The sequence below is a fragment of the Cryptotermes secundus genome, unplaced genomic scaffold (assembly GCF_002891405.2).
Source record: "Cryptotermes secundus unplaced genomic scaffold, Csec_1.0 scaffold1406, whole genome shotgun sequence".
In the NCBI taxonomy this organism is placed as follows: Eukaryota; Metazoa; Arthropoda; class Insecta; order Blattodea; family Kalotermitidae; genus Cryptotermes; species Cryptotermes secundus.
In genome coordinates, this window is record NW_019721015.1 from 41854 (window position 1) to 52056 (window position 10203).

The window sequence follows — 10203 nt, forward strand, 5'->3', positions numbered from 1 at the left end:
AATTCCTTAATAATAATAACAATAATAATTTGGTGTGAAAGCCAGAAGGAGTGAGACCATTAGGAAGACCAAGACGTAGGTTGGAGGATAATATTGAAATGGATCTTAGGGACAGGATGTTATGGTATGGAAAGGATTGATCTGGCTCAAGATAGGGACCAGTGGGGGGCTCTTGTGAACACGGTAATGAACCTTCGGATTCCATAAAATGTTGGAAAATCCTTGAGTAGCTGCACAATTGGCGACTTCTCAAGAAGGATTCAGCTCCATGGAGTTAGTTGGTTAATGATTATTCAGTTCAATTCAATTCAATTCAATTCAATTCGTTTATTTACAATCGTTATGCCCCAGCTTCTTAAGTAATTCCTCTGACTTGCATTTCAACATTGGACCACTGAGGCGTATACCTCCTCCAGTTACGATATATAACCACTGATTGAGGGCCTCTTCAACATCTGCATCCTTACTTTCACGCTTCTTTATCTGGGAACTTCCTTGTTGTCCGGCCATCTCGCAGTTTCTCTTGCTGCTGTACAACGCGTGCAATTGTAGACTTCGAAACTCCACAGTTATCTCCGCCAGTTGGCGGTGAGTGGTGACCACCTGCTCAAGTGGGGCAGTTTTGTCGGCGAATGTTACATCTCTCTCAGGAATTTCTGTGGAAGTCTAAAATCGTACATGAAAAACATCCCTGCATACGCCACGGCAGACTCACAAAGGCAGTCACCGGGGTCGTGTCATAGTTCAAGCGGTAGTCGCCGGCTTCCCACCGCGGCGGCGGCGGCGGCCCGGGTTCGAGCCCGGGTCACGTCATGTGCGATTTGTGGTGAACGAAGTGGTACTGGGGCAGGTTTTCTCCGAGTACTTCGGTTTCCCCTGTCAATTCGCATTCCACCGACTGCTCCATAATCATCTGTCATCTGGGGCTGGTACAATAGGCCGAACAGTGGCCGCAGTACCAAGTCTCATCCATGAGAGAAAAAAATCGGTTACCGAAAAACTGTGAGTAACTGTAGCTAGGTGACTTACTGATGAAGTAGTAATCACAAATGTGTCACGTGGCAGATACTAGCCCAATTAAACGTCAAGGAGCCCCAAATAAGCGAAGCACATTCTGGTTATATACTTGATAATTTTGTTTGCTCTAAATAAATGTCTACCCCAAATAACCAGTGAATCCACTGTCTATGTACTTTTACATATACATATATACTTATAAATACGAGTGTATATGGATGCCTGCTTTAGCATACTTTCCTTATTTTCGAAACATAAAAGTGTCTGTGTACCCCCATATAAACTTTTGAACGCCTGAACCAGTCTTTATGAAACTTAGCATGTATATGTTAATTGCTTTAGGGACCCTCCTGTAAATCAAATAATTTTAGGAAAAGGGTTAGGAAAGTGATAAATTAGGCGACGTAAAGGTGTGGGGGGAATCATCAAAAATGCAGTGAAGTGACGGGAAGGGAAGGGAAGTAACCTGCGGTGAGCATGTGAAGGGTACGCAAGTGTAGTGAAGTGGAATGAAGTGAAGTGAAGTGAAGGGAAGGGAAGGGAAGGGAAGGGAAGTAACCTGCGGTGAGCATGTGAAGGGTACGCAAGTGTAGTGAAGTGAAGATCATGGTGACATGTGAGTGCCTCAGTTCATGACATTACGTATTTCATGACTGTTACTGTTTAGTGCATAGTATACTAATTTTTATTAATATTAATTTATTTAATTGTATTTGCAATGTATTCATTGTGTGTAGTGTGTCCTTTATTGTTTGTGTAGTTTTGTTTGCTGTGTTTTGAGTGTGGTGTGTTATTTGTGTGTTGTGTCTTATTGTAGTACTAATGCCGCCGGGTAAAAACCCATTTTCAGTTTAAATAAATAAATAATAATAACAGTAATAATAATATCGTGGCGCCTGAGCCCGTCTCATCGGTGTACTTCATAACTCTCTTCCATCAGTCTATGTGTCTATACGTGTATCCCCCTAACGTTGCTAGGCAACGGCTTGGTAAAAGCGTTACTGCGGCAACGAATAGAGACGCAACAATAGAAGAATCGTTAAGCGGATCGTTTTCTATGCAGTCCGTGTCGTATCAAGGAAAGTAGGCGATTACTTCTTCCCAGAACTTTTTGTTTGTGGGTGTGAAGCTTGGTTTATTATTTAGGGGAAGAACACTGATTAAGGGTGTTTGATAATTGGGTCCTGAAGGGAACATCTGTGCCTAATGGGGTGTGTCGATAGGAGGCTACAGAAAATTGCATATGGAGGAGCATTATAATTTGTACTCTAGACCACACACAATCAGGACAATGTGATTAAGGAGGAAATGATGGGCAGGAAATATAGCCCATATGGGGCAGATGATAAGTGTACACAAAGATGTGGTCTGAAAGTCTGGATTGAAGAGACAAATTTGGAGACTGAGCCGTAGACGTGAAAATAACATTAGAACTTATTTTCCATAAAGTGCCTTTGAGGGAATGGACTGGCTTATTGAGGATCAGCATGGGAACCAGGTGAGGCACTTGTGAACATGGGAATGAACCTTCTGGTTCTGTAAAAGGCAGAGAATTTCTTGACAAACTGAGCGACTACCAGCTTTTCAAGGAATCGGCTCTATGAAATAAGTTATTACTCAACTGAAATAATAATAATAACATAAGACTGGAACTAGAAGTCATGGTAATAGGGACACAGGCATAGGCGCCTGAAAAGCGGGGGACAAATTCGAGTCTCTAGACCCCACCATTTTTGGAGAAAAATCAAAATTGAAAAGACGGAAGAAATATACCAAATATTAATAAACAAATTACAGTTATTTTTAAATGTGGCAGCATCTGCGTTTCATTATAGAGGCTCACAACTCTAGAGATATCAGTAAAAACATTCTTAAAGGCGTAAACATAAATCTGTAAGCAAACTTTCTGGTTCCCATCCCCAGAAAATAATCATGGGGCCGCTCAGCGATGTAGGGGAATTATTGCTAGGCTTGTATGTGATTCTGTGTAGTCTGAGAGACATGAGAACATGCTTCCATCTTCACGCTAAAGATAGAGGCAGGATTCCCCGAAATATTAAATATCTACCAGACTTCACGGCGTCACATTTCAGACGACCGTGATCTTCAAAAAGTCACCTCACATCTTAACCCACTTTAAGTTTGTATGTTACAGCGGCAAACAGCTACTACAACTCAGTGATCTCTAAATGTATTAACGACGAATAAAAAGTGTATTTCCCGAGCCTGATAAAATGTACAGATAACACAGTGACAAGTCTTGCTTCTCACACGATTCTTGGTTCTTCCTTCCTCTATGTATGACCACGAACGGATGTGGTATTATCTCTCACATAAAACACACACCCATTTTGTTACGCAGGAGGCAACTGAACAAACTTCGTTGGTATCAAGGAAAACATGCCTCAGATATGGATTTCCAAAGACTGTCGAAGGGGAATGCTAGAACAGAAACATCAAAGTAGAAAACAGGCAGACTGGTTTAAGTTAAACAATACCACTTAAAATTATGAAGATTTCAACAAGCGTTCATGGACCGAAGCTCACAGAGATAACCCATGCTTTTCTAAACAGCTTATCTTATACAGGTTATGTTTTCATTGGCACTGGAGGGGGCAAGGGAGGTAAGTCAAGACATTTTTCCTCTCCCAGAATTTCTGAAATGAGATTCTGGGAAGAACTAATCACTTTTTTTAATTCNTCTCTTAGTGGGGGTGGAGTCCAACTGGGTCCACTCGGCACGGCGGCCACTGATTGGCCTACTGTAGCCTGCCCGGGTGATTATGATGATGGAGAATTTGGTGGCATGAAGATAGGCAAGGGAAATCGAATTACTCGGAGAAAACCCGCCCAAGCGCCATTTTGTCCACCACAAATCCCACTTGACCAGACCCGGGAAGCCAGCGACTAACCGCTTGAGCTATGGCGCGGCCAACTAATCACCACAAACTGAGTATCTCACGTGACAAGTTGAGCAAAATTTCATTGCGTTTGCGTAAGTATGCCAATAAAAATAGTATAACATAACCTTCGTTTTATACAAACTGAAATGCGCATCTATTAAAACGCAAGCAAGTTATGCTGTTGTTGAGTTGGGCTCAGGTGGCATGACATCCGTACCCAGTTTCATGACGACTGGTTCCGGCATTCAAGTAATATTACGTTTATTCTATCTATGGCTCTACAGCCCTTTGTTGGACTTTGATCCCTTTTCAGTTTCTTTGTCTTTCACACAGTCGGTAGGACTCCTTGGACGGGGGGATCAGCCCGTCGCAAGGCCGCTACATGCATACAAGACAGAACAAACATAGAATAAACACAGATAACCATGCCTCAAGTGGGATTCGAACCTACGATCCCAGTCTTTGTGCGGGGTAAGACAGTTCATGCCTTAGACCGCGTGGCCACTGTGATCGATTTAAGCTTATTACCTCATTTTTTAGGCTGAAGTGTTGGTAATACTGATGGGAGACATTTATGAAGTAAGCCGTTGAGTTGACTTCATCTGGCATGATATTAACCGACTTTCATGAAGACTGGTGCTAGCTTTCAAGTAAAATTAAGGTTTCGAATCAGCAGCTTCAGAAACTGTAATGTTGGTATTCTTGACGGGAAGGATGGGCTCAGGTGTCATAATATACATTCCAAGTTTCACAAAAATTGGTTCAGGCATTCAAAAATCGTTAGTTGGGGATATACGTACAGACACACGGACACAGACAGCAAAGTGATCTCATAAGACACTTATTTTTCCCAAATTAGGAAAGTAGGCTAAAAATTAAAAAAGATTACCAAATATTAATATAATAAATTAAGATTATTTTTAAAAAAATATTCTTCTGTCCTGATTACTCTATGGCGATCAGTAAAAATTGCCTTAAACTGCTTAGATTTAAAGTTATACGCAGATTTTCTGACAACCTTCTCTCCCCTTTCGGAAAGACTTCTGGCGGGGCCCTTGTATGTCTTATTCACTTTTTATTGAAACTCTCAACCGTGTACTGATTCTCATTTGCATAATAGGAAAATCCTTCGTAAATGCGACAAAATTTAAATATTTGGGAACAACACACTACATTGAATTCATGAAAAGAGACAAAGGTAAAGCTATCCATGTAACAGGCATTGGAGGCCCATAGCGCTCTTAGACGTCGAGGCTCCCACATTTTCTAGACACTCAGCTCAGAGATGGCTGTGAGATTGTCAGCCTTAAGCGACGGCCGCCCTTTAGCCCCTAGGAAGATTCCTGGTATTCATTTCTGTTACAGGCTGAATCGACCCCAGGGTCATAGAGTGGCTGGAATGGTTAGGTGAATTGAAAAATTCAATAGACTCATCGGGAATCGAAACCGTGACCTTTCGGCTTGTAGCATAGTGCCTCAACCAACTACGCTACCGAGTGCCCCAATTCATGAAGAAATTAAGGTCGACTTGTCCCCGTTCTTACTTATGAAACACGTCATATAGACTACGAGGAAGTGGAGGCATAGCTCCACGCATTAACCCAGACATCAGACGAAGATGAGCGCCCAATTTCACGTCCCGGCCACTTTACCCCCCCCCACCCGGGGGAAAGAGGACGGGGGCTCACATCCAGCCTGGACATAGTAAAGACAAAAATCACTGGCGCCGCCAGAAACTGAACCCAGATTCTCCGGTCGTCCAGTCTGTAGCCTAGTTAATATAGTGACTGAGTCACATAGGTCCTCCATGAAGAAACTACGATCATATTGAAGTCGGAGAATGCTTGCTGCATTGATCTTCCGCCTCCTTAGATTCTAACGTCTTCACATTTACGTATGAGGCCATCTACTTCGTTGCAGTTCAGAATTAATTTCTGAAACTTCTCTCGAAATCATTATTAGATTTATAAAGTCAAAGAGGCATAAAATGGGAATGGCATGTAGCACGCACGGTAGAGGAATGCATACAAATTTTGACGAAGATGGGAGAATATTAAAATCGACCTCGCAGAAACGGGCTGGGGGGGGGGCTGATGGGTTCATCTGGCTCAGGGTGGAGACCAGTGGCGGGCGGTAATGAACAGTGGGGGTTACAAAAAATACTGGGAATTTTACTCAAAAACGACTCAGCTCTATTGAATTAGTTGAGTCGCAATCTTAGAGTGGTTTTTTTAGTTTCTTGGGGTGGAGTGAGACTGAGTCCACTTGGTACGTCGGCCACTAATTGCCCTATTGTACCAGCCCCGGACAGATGAGGCTAAATGTGGAGCAGTCGCTGGAATGAGATTTGGCAGGGAAAACCGAAGTACACGGAGAAAACTTGCCCTGGTGCCACATTGTCCAACACAAATCCCACATGATATGACCTGTGCACGAACCCTGGCCGCCGCGGTGGGAATTCGGCAACTAACTGCCTGAGCTACCTTAACGAGGTAAGTTTTGGTGAACTGAACTGCTTCTGGCCCGTTAACGGCACTGAAACTTCAGATTGTTAATGCTTGTCATTACAGACATCCCCGAGTCTGTCATAGACATTTTACGCTGTTCCCGATCCGGGGCCCGAGGTTGGCCGGTTGACCTCGTCTTGTTAATACAGCCGCTTTGCTATCTGAGGAACGCGGCAAACAAGACGCTCTCATACCGCACAGGGCTGGGGCGCGGTAGCACGTGGGAGCCATGCGGTCCCTGGGGTGGCACGATTTGGTCACGGTGCATTTTACGAGCAGGTGTCGGGAGAGCGTAGTCGATATAGTGACTGGCTACGGGCTGCACGACCGTAAGGTGGGAGTTCGAGTCCCAGTAGGATCAAGACTTTCCACTTCTCCATGTCCTTCAGACCGGCTCTGGGGCACACCCAACCTCCTACACAATGGGTACCTGGAGCTCTTTCCCGGCGGTAAAGCGACCGGGGCATGAAGCTGACCACTCACCAGCAACTAGTGCCGAAGTCAAGAAAATGTGGATCTATACATCCACTCCTTCATACGTCTTCATGGCGTAGTGCTTAATTAGTTAGGCACAGGGACAACAACTTTTACATTTTACGAGCCCCTCTTCTTTCTTTGCTCTTTATTAAATGAAATTCAATTTCTGCCGATTTTTTCGTATTGTGACCATTAATTGGCAGTAATCCAAATACGTCACGCAAAAATGTAAACAGAACTGTTCTAAGAATTACAACACCAATTACGAAAGTTCCCTTCGCCTAGGACAGCATTTAGGATGGCGCCGACCTTGGGTAACTGCATGGATCACCCCCAGTCTGGGCGACTGTTGAGCACCGAAGACACACATCGTGATTGAAAACGAAACTGCAGAGCAATCTGTACCTCAACATGGAACAATGGGCAAAAACGAAAATATGGTACACTCTAAACAAGAAATTCGCGTCTACAACAAATATTTCCGATGTGTTCTTGGAGAACGATCGCGTTTATTCGTTAAAAACGAACTCTCTGTTCGTACTGCCAGTAGAATTTTACAGTTATACCACATGGTAACAAATTGAAATCATGTTAGTGTGAAGGAGGGAGCGGTTGACGTTGAGTGAATCGAACAGGCCGTAAAGCTCGTCTGTTCTGCTGGTTCTTTCCTTCTTGCTGCTCGCTCGCTTGTTTGCTTGGCTGGCTTACTCTTTGACCCTGAAGATGGAGGAATTGTCTGTTTATCGCTTACGTCAATTTTTGTTTAGTTTCTTAGCTGAAACTATAAACGGTCAGAATAGTAACGTTTTTGTATTTAATTTAAAGCTACGAAAAATGTGGGGCACGCAGTAAAGCAGTTGGTTGAGGCACTATGCTACAAGCCTGTAAGTCGCGGGTTCGGTTCCCGATGAGGTCTCTGTATTTTTAAATTGACCTAATCCTTTCAGCCTCACTATGGCCCTAGGGTCGACTCAGAATCTGAAAGAAATGAGTACCAGGTATCTTCCTGGGGTTACAGAGTGGCCGGTGCGTAAGGCTGACAATTTCACTGCCATCTGTGAGCCTACTGTCTAGAAAATGTGGAGCCTCGACGTCTCACAACCCTACGGGCCTCCACTGTCTGCTACAGAGATAACTTTTACTGTACCTTACGAGAAATGTTGAGGTTGTAACACCGAAAACTAAATCAATTTTAGAAGCGGGTAAAGAGTTTAAAACTAAAAACACCTTCCGAATCTGAGAGTGGGACAAAACATTATATCCGATAAAACTAAACCCAATTCAAGACACTGAACACATAATTTACTTGCTACGTTTCTTGTACGAATTTGGCTCCAGCTCCAAGGTATAGAGATTCGCTTCTTATGAGCAGCGATGTCAGGGAAACCAACCCCAGTGAAGTCACCGAACACCAAAAACATAATCGAACGATCACTTCCTCAATGACGCACAATCATTTACCTGAACACACAGATTTTATATTTATTTATGGGATATGAGACAGCGAGGCGTAATGTTATACTAATTTAGAAACAGACGTAAATTTATAGAGTTCACAAAAGAAAGGACCTACATACTATGTGTAACTTCAGGAGCGGCAAACAGACGTGTCCATCGTGTTAGCAATCTAGGAACTAAGTCCCATGAGATGGTTTGCGCCTGTGTCCCGTTGTGTCGCTCTTACGCTCCCTCGCCCTTACGACAGATATAGTTAGTTAGTTAGTTATTTAGAGAGGGTGGGTTTCCCCATGCACCGCGACCAGTTTGATCTATTGTGCTTCCCTCTATGATATTTTACCAGTCTCTTTACCCTACCGATAAATGGTGCGTACCATCAGTCCCGCCGAGCAGGCGAGTTCGGCCACTTGCTTAGCGGTGTCTATAATGCTTCCCCCATCTATCAGAGGCCTTAAAGACTATTGTTGGGCGGGAAACGTCCAGGAATTTGGCTCAGTGATCCCCTTTGGGGATATGAGGTTCTTTTACGTGCCGTAAAGTTACGACACGGGACACACAGCTTAAAGTCCCTCCTGGAGGACTTGTTCCCTGAATTTTTCCGCCCTTAAAAATTCGACGACCTCCGCCGGGTATTTGAACCCGCGTACAACGAGTCATGAGGTGGGAACGTTACCTCTAGACTACGGAGGCCGCTTACGACAGATATAACCAAAGATATGGTTTAACTAAACGAAAATTACGTCACATCTGTCAGATGGCATTTGTTCATTGCTAAGATTCTTCGTATACCACTTACTGGTTCGGATTTATCGTGCCTTAATTTCCTCTGGTCAAGATCTCTGGCACCAAAGTCTGCATCACAGCACCTTCACCTGAAGAAATTAGTGTAGAATTATGTAATTCCAATCAATTCGGCAACTCTAAACCGTGGATTGAAATAAAGCGGAAATGAATGACCCCAACAGAAATCAAGTCAAATCAAATAAAAAGCCTGGTGCTTTGGCCAGTAACTCTGGGCAGGTATATGATGACCATAGAAAGTCATATTGCATGGACGATCCTGAACCAAAATTATATTACAAGGGAATTAAAATTTCGAAGGAAAAAAAAAAAAAAGAAACCTTTTCACCTAGGCCAGAGTGTCATCTACACAGACAGATCGACAGACACACACGCCAAGGTAAATTAGTCTTCCAACGGCGTTTAGACATAAACTAGACTGCTTAGCGACAGCGGAAGAGATAGACTGACTTCACAGTTTCAGAAAAGGGAAACTTTTTAGTGCCCCTTACAATACAAATTTCGTGTAAAAACACGGTCGATGATTTGGTTAACGAATCGCGGATCTTGATTAAGTTTTATATAACAGGCCTATGCAATTTAAAATCCAGTTCAGAAAGAAAATTCGGTGCGAAATTTCACATTATTTCAGAGAAATCTTATGTGACGAGAGCCACCTGGTGGGATTTTGTACAACTTTGTAATGAAGCTTCAGGCTTCAAACATCTGTGAATATAATCACCACCTGAACATGCTTTAGTTTAAAAACCGACTAATTATGTTATCACATTACACATATGAAGAAACAACAAGTTCCGGGAAGAACTAATCTCCTACTTTCCTTTGATACGACATGGGCCGCATAGAAAATGACGCGTCTAACATTTCTTCATTGTTTCTTCTATTCGTTGCCGTGGAACTTGTTTACCGAACCGTTCCCTAGCAACGGTAGGTGGGAATACACGTACAGACACACAGACTGATGGGAGGTATTTATGAAGTACGACGCTGAGATGGGCTCAGGTGCCATTATATATATATATATATATATATATATATAT